This window comes from Pristis pectinata, chromosome 21 (genome assembly GCF_009764475.1).
Source record: "Pristis pectinata isolate sPriPec2 chromosome 21, sPriPec2.1.pri, whole genome shotgun sequence".
Classification (NCBI taxonomy): domain Eukaryota; kingdom Metazoa; phylum Chordata; class Chondrichthyes; order Rhinopristiformes; family Pristidae; genus Pristis; species Pristis pectinata.
The window spans coordinates 38,473,275-38,480,794 of record NC_067425.1 but is presented as its reverse complement, the minus strand read 5'-3'; the positions used below and the strand labels follow the sequence as shown (position 1 = coordinate 38,480,794).

At 48.8% G+C, this 7,520-nt stretch overlaps 1 non-coding gene across 1 annotated transcript; it reads left to right on the top strand.

Annotated features, from left to right (window-relative positions):
• The first annotated feature begins 6,353 nt into the window (after positions 1-6,353).
• On the top strand, positions 6,354-6,427 carry trnan-guu (transfer RNA asparagine (anticodon GUU)). Its single transcript has one exon. It is a non-coding gene; the product is annotated as a tRNA-Asn (tRNA).
• Positions 6,428-7,520: the final 1,093 nt, after the last annotated feature.

Genomic DNA, 7,520 nt, shown 5'->3' with positions numbered 1-7,520 from the left:
ACTGAGAGTAAGTCAAAGTCATTGACGACAGGGGCGATGTTGTTCGAGCCCTGCTGGGTTGGGGTATTCCGACAGCGGAATGTTAAACTGGTTACATTTATGGATGAAGGTACAGCACAGCTGTAGAGAAATTGTAAAGTTCATTCTTGCACGTTTCCCCTTATCAGTGCTTGTGTGTGTTTTCTATGTCTCTGCTTGTATCAGGCTCTGTCCTCTCGGTGTTTATATCCTATTGGGCCGTACATGTGTGCGTGTCTGTGCCTCTGTCTGTGTGCGGTGATCGTGGGTTTCCAGTTTGTTGCTGCGGCGGTGTGCACGTCCCACTGCAGGTGTGAGGATGGATGTGGCGGCTGAGTGTGGGAACACACGCGTTATCTGAGGGTGTTTCTGGGTAGTGGATTACAGAAAAGAACACAGAAACACAGGCCGTGAATCCCACAAATGCACAGCGGCTGTGGCAAAGTTGAAAATACTCGTTCACCAGGTTGCTGCAGCGGGGTTAATTGAGACAGGAGAGTGGACTGTTTCTGGGCTCATAATTCCCAGGTCGATGAAGCAAACCCGTGTCTTTCTCACACCCTGCCTGACCAATACCAGTAGACATCCGGTTCGTTCACTGCCACTGACCCTTCATACTATACGTTTGCTTAGCCAAGGCCTTGAGACATGCATTTTGTTCACACCCGGCCAGTCTCACCAGTCATTCCCCTATCTGCCCCACAATGGATGAAGGATCCTGAAACACTATCGATTCCTTACTGCCTTCAATCCCTATTCCTCCATCTCTCCATAACTCTGGAAACTCTTGAGCCACAATACAACGTTTGCTCCGCCATCTCCACTCGACTGGCTGCTCACCCAACTGACTCTTCCTATTTTGCAACCTGTTGCTTATCCGCCCTCCCTCTGCCAGGAACGGACGGTTATGCGTTCAATAATCTGGAAATAAGGAATAAAATCAATCAACATGGGGTTGGGAGGAGGGCATCCGTCGAATTAATGTTGATGAAACCATTAATTCCAACATTGCCGGGCTGCTCTGAGCTAACTGTCAAAGTGTTGTCGGAATTTCTCCATTGGGAAAAGATCGTCTCACGTTTTCAGACGCCATGTGTATACGCCTTGCTTTCAATTGCCATGACATGGAATTTTGGAATAAGGGGTTTATGTTACAGCTAAATAAACAATAAGTTAATCCACAGCTGGAATCCTGTGTGCAGTTCTGGGCGCCCCAGTATGGGGAAGATGTGATAGTGCTGGGGGAGCTCCAGAGGAGATTCGGCATGCTTGTTAAGTTGGCATCTAACAGGTTGCTGTTGATACGTTACTTCAGAAAGCACAGTGCTGCGTTGCTTAGCACATGCCCCAGAGGTCCAGGAATTAAACGTTTCTGCAAATTGTGTTTTACTTAATAATTTCCAACTCGACCCTTTCGCACAATACTGTCGCATCACGTGTACACTAATACCACCTTCATACGTCCGGCAAGATTTCAACCCGGAACACACCCAGAAAATGACGTTCATTCGCTCAGCAGCAAAGACTCCGAATACTGCAAACTCTCCCCAGGCTTGCGGACCTTCTGGGAACCATTCCTGCAGCGGCGCTTCTGCACCACAGGACCAGCACTTCAGCACATGGACACCGGGCAACTGGTCACAGCGAGGAGACAAACAGCAGAATAAGACACCAGTATGCAGGGCGGAATATGTACTTGGCGGAGGATACCTTTATTTCTCTAACTTATCATCCCACGTGTGCTACAGTTAAACATTAGTCAGGGCCGTGACACATTTATCAACTACTTAGAACATCAGACATCCAGGAAAAAACAAAATTAGCAAAATTGTAAGGAAAATCTTGAAACGTTGTTGTATGTCACACAACAATGAATATCTGTGCAAAGAAAATATCTTCAGATAACTGAGGCGAGTGAAGGAGGCGGTGATGGAGAACGGGACCTGTGGTCTGTTGGGCAGGGATAGCGGTGTTTTGGATCTGTTACCTTTACTGAGGGTGGCGACTGGGTATGCGGCCAGGAGCGAACTTAAAGAAGGAATTCTCACTGGGAAACTGCGGGGGCAGAGGACAGGGGTCACTGCTGTACCCTATACACCTGGGTCGCTGGATTCACTGCACACCTGGGAGAAATCACTTACAAATATGAATGAATCAGTTTCCAATACAACATTGTGAAAGTTGAAAATACAGCGGCCAACGGAAAGTAATCATTCATGTGTGATCAAATCTTCTGACATTATTTGCAAAAGAGAAAGCGCCGAGGTAATGCTGGGGACGTTGATGCATTTCTGTTAAATCGCCACAATATTTACACTAGATGTAGAAGTGTTGATATAATGTGTTTGTTCAAGTGACTGTAACTAACAACAACGATCTGGGTTATAGCAATACAACCGTGTCACTGGAGACTGAACCTCTGTATAATTCAGAGCCTGTTGGAGCACATCAGTCCAGAGTGTCTGTCGGAGCTGTGGATTCCGGGTCAACAGGTCACAGCTTCTCACTGAAATGGGATATCCAGTATTTGGGCGGATACAAGACATTTACTATTCTGGTTCCAGAGAATGTGAGTGGCAATGAGATCACCTCTCATTTACTGAACTCCAGAGATTGTCGACCCACTGTGACACCATGACTGGCGCAGCAAGGAAGGGTGAAAGCAGAACCACAATAGTGATATTAGACCAGAGAGTTAGAAGGCAGACAGGGGATCCTGTGGCCGCAAAACGTACTCTAGGATGGTGTGATGCCTCCCTGGTGCCAGGGTCAAGGATGCCTCTGAGCTGTTGCAGAACATTCCCAGGAGGGTGGGTGAGCAGCCAGATTGCACACATTGGGACTAGTGACACAGGCAGGGAAAAAAATGAGGTCCTGCAGAGTGAATATCCGGAGTTAGGAAACAGGATAAAAAAGAGGACCTTAAGCGTAGTAATATCTGTATTACTCGTCGTGTCACGGCGACTGAGTGTAAGAACAGGGCGATATGGCAGACAAATTCGCGGCTGAAGAGTTAATGCAGGGGCATGGATTCAGATGTATGGACCAATGAGATCTCTGTGGAACAAAAGTGACTCGTACAAGAGGGAACTGTCCCAGAGTCCAAAGATTTTTGGAAGGTGACCAACAATTATTCGCTATTTCCAACATGACGTCCTCCAGTATAACTCGGAGGATGACTACAGTTGAAAAGAATGCAGCCGATGACAAAGCACGGCATAAACAAGTGTTGATACAACTGAAGTTAAAGGGAACCAAAGGGAAGATACTGCAAGGGTCAGTGTTATCTCCCGCGCAGTGGAAAACTGTGACAGCTGTCAGCTGTCCATCATCCCAGCCCCAGATAATCCCTGCAGGATTTCTCCCCCAGGTCCAGCCACATTTAGCTGTTTCATCAACGTCTTTCCTGCCATCACAAGTGGCGATGGTCGCTGACGATTTAGGTGTCTTCCCACTCGCCGCAAATTAAGCATCCCATTCTTGCGTGCACCAAGACATCCGGGGATGGTTTGAACACTCACAAGTAATGTTCTCGCAACAGAAGTTCCAGGCACTGACCATCACCGACAGGAGAGGTTCTAACCATCCAATATCGGCATCATTTGTTTCACAATCTCTGAGTCCCGAACATCAAAACCCCGGGTGTTACCATTGACCAGAAACTAAATTGGGTCAGCGACAGAAACATTGTGACTGTTGTCAGATCGGAGTGCTCTGGGAGTGCCGGGAGTGTGACTTCATTTGGGGGAAAACTGTGTATCATTGTAAAGGTAGAGTTTTGATTGATTCACAGCTGATGTGACTTACCTGAAACTCAATTTACTGCTCATCGGCTGTTGCAGATGTCGACTCTCAGCTGAATAAATACTCTGCGTTGTGTAAATGCAGTCTGTTGGAGGTTGGGGACATCATGTGAATGGAACAGGAACTGCAACGGAGGAGACGTTTAAATCGAGTACATCTGAAAATGAAAAAGATGAGGTTTAATTTCAGAGCAAAAATTCATAAAACAGAATTCAAAAATTTAGGTTGGTAATGAGTGTGAGAGAGATTATTACGTCACTTCTTGAAAGCAGATAAGGGTTATAATTCTCATTCCTCATCTTTTTCAGATCAATCAATGAACGGATCAACGCATTTTCCCGCTCTCACTCTCTCTCTATTCCAGATGCCGACAAGAGACTTTATGCCTACAGATGCCCGACATATCCCAGATGATGCGCTCACACTGAGTGACGTCCGTCTATCCACCACTCGCTCGTGTCTAGGTTTACCCTGTGGAATCTCTCTCCTCACACCCCCTCCATTCCCGACAAAGACTCACCCCTTCTCCTGCACAGACCGATTATATGTCTTCATTACGAGTCTCAGTCACTCTCACTGTTCCACAAGAATGTTCCCACTTGTTCTCTGACCGTGCGCACTGGACGTTGGAATGCCCTTTTCGGTCTCAGGCCACATTCCCTGTTCCCTCGGTGTTCATCCCTCCCATCGTTTCCCAATAATTCACCTCTAGTTCGTGTACACTTGTTCCAGTCCCATCGCCAACGGGAGCGGCTTCTCTCTGTCCACTCTTCCTATGTCCTTTTTTCAGTTCATGTACCCCAATTACATCACGTCGCAGTCTCCGCTGTTCCAAAAGGATCAAGCTTTATAACGGAATTGATATCCTGGCCAATCTCCTCTGCACCCTCTCTCGCGAAATCTGTCCCTCTCTACAGTGTGGCTAACAGAACTCCACACATCCCTCCAGTGTGGGCCGACTCAAACTTTATCATGGTTGGAACAAAGCCACCATGCTGTTAAATTCCATGCGCCGCCTCATGAAGGAACTCCCCCGTTTGGATGCGTCACACCCTTATCTGCATTAGCTGTCACGTTAAGAGTCTCTGTACTTGAACACCAAGGCTCCTTCACCCCCTTAATACTCATTAAAATACACTTCTGCAAGTCAGGGGAGAATTTAACGCACTGATTTAAGTCTCGCCCCAGTCCATGTCCGGCCTTGTATATCCAGTGTCGGGTCTCAACAGCCCAGAAATACTGCGGTAGCAGGAAATTGGAGATGAAAGCAAAATATGCTCTGTAACTCAGCAGGTCACGGAGCACCCGTGGAGAGAGAAGACAGAAGTGTCAGGTCAATACGCTATGACAGCAGACGGAACATCATCTTGGCGCAGCCAACCGATCTCAGTCTCTCCCAACTGTTGAATCCCGGGTGCTGGGGGAAGAAACCCGCCGTTCTCACGCGCTATGGACTGTATGTGACTGCAGCCCACGCCAATGATGTCGTCTGGTGACGGCCCAGCAAACCTGTTTGGTGGATCAGAAAGGAGGAGGGGAGTGAAACCGACCAGGCCGCACAGCCCAGGCCACCCTGCAGTGCCCCCCATCGCTAACATTGCCGGGACACCGGGTCATGATCCTGGAGCCCCGTCACTGAGAGCCTAATGGGAGCTCCCTCACCACACGGAGCGCAGAGGCCCAGAGAGGAGGCCTGGGACCACTTTCTTCAGGGCAGCTGCGGAACGGCAATAACTGCTGTCCCTGCTACTGACGCCCACAGTCAGAGACTGATAGAAAACTGCGCGGTCTGCAAATGTGGTGACGGGGAGAGGATACCCCGTCCCGATCTGAGTGAGGCTCCCTCGGTTCAGCTGCCCACCCGGAGTTCAGGGTGAAATGTCATCAACCTGAAACGTTAACTCTGTTTCTCCACAGATGCTGCCTGACCTGCTGAGTGTTTCCAGCAGTTTCCGCTTATAATTCAGGATCAGTCCTGTTGCTCTGACTCCGGGATCGGTGCTGTCCCCGTCCGTCCCAGGACACACTGATCCCAGCCCATGGCCAATGTCCCTCTGGTTGCCGGGCTGTGGGGAGAGCGGTATTCGTGGCCGAGTGGTTAAGGAGATGGACTAGAAATCCTTTGGGGTTCGAATCCTGCGGACTACGGGAGCAGCTGTTCCGGCCGGAGTAACCGGTGTAATTTTGAGGGGCTGTTGATTGTTTGGTCCGGAGTGAAAAATCCATGTAATAAATGACACTGTTTCAGTGCTTCAGTTATGAATTTGGGACGTTGACCTGCAAATTCTCACCAGTGCGGTGGTCCTGGTCGCTCGTAACCCTGTTTCCGACAAGAAACTTTACCTCTGTTTCTCTCCCCACAGATGCTGCTCGACGTACTGCGTGTTTCTTCTGTTTTCTGTTGTATATTGTCCGTGACTCCCTCATCCAAAACAATGATGCAGATTGTGAAGTGTCGGGTCCCAGCACCGATCCCGCCTCACCGCCTCTCAACCCGGGAATGGACCATTTATTCCCGCTTCCTTCAGGGTGTCTCTGTGGTGTAATCGGTCAGCAAGTTCGGCTGTTAACCGAAAGGTTGATGGTTCGAGCCCACCCAGGGACGCTGGCGATCCGGCAGCTTTTTATGTGCGTGTCATTGTCAGCTGGGTAACACAGCGCTTTCCGGAGGCGGGCGCACCCTGCTGCTGCCTCACTCGGCACAGAGGGAGCCCTCCCTGCGGGTTCTCACGTCCTGGTGTCCAGATGTCGCTCTTCCCTTTCAACGGTATGTGTGTGTTTCCTCCGGCGACATACTTGGACCTAACGGACTTGCCTGGTCTCATGTCTTGTTTTTATTTAATTCTAAATGGCCTCTATCCCAAAAGAGTTTCACGGCGTGTGGGGAGAGAGAGGAAAAGGGGCTTGAACTTCGATGATTAGCAATGGTCGCACTGAATTGTGGAGCGGGAGGGCCGAATGGTGGGTACCAGCCTTGTTCTCTGTTTTCCAATACCTCTGTTTTATGCTTAAAGAGTGAGACCCATAAAAGAGCGGACTTCTGAAATTAAGGTGCAGCAGTGGGGATGTAGTTCTGTGGGAGAGCGCATTCTTTGCGTGTATGAGGTCCCAGGTTCAATCCCCGGCATCTCCATGCTGGTGATCTTTAACTTTGAACAATTCCAGAACATGTCCCTGCAGAGAATACTGACTGACCTCAGAACGTACTTGGAATGTGAAATCCATACCTGATGTTGTGTCGAGCCACAGAGAGCAGGGAAAGTGACATCTGACACAGATAAATTATCTGTAATATTGCATCGCCAACTCACATAGATGTGCCTCTTAATTTTACCTTGTCGAATACCAAAATGCGTGCATTAAAGTGAGAGGGGGGTAAGTTCAAAGGAGATGTGCGGGTTAAGTTTTTTTACACAGGAATTGGTGGTAGCGTGGAATGCGCTGCCTGCGGTGGTGGTGGTGGTGGCACATACGACCGAAGAGTTCAAGGGGCTCTTCGATCAGTCCATGGATGTGCAGGAAATGGAAGGATATGGACATTGTGTAGACAGCAGGGATGAGTTAAGTTGGATAGTTGATTACTAATTTAACTAGTTCTGCACAGCATTTCAGACCGAAGGGTGAGTTCCTGTGCTGTGCTCTTCCATGTTCTCTGCTGTAGGAACTCAATCGGTCAAGCATGATCTGTGGTACGAAAG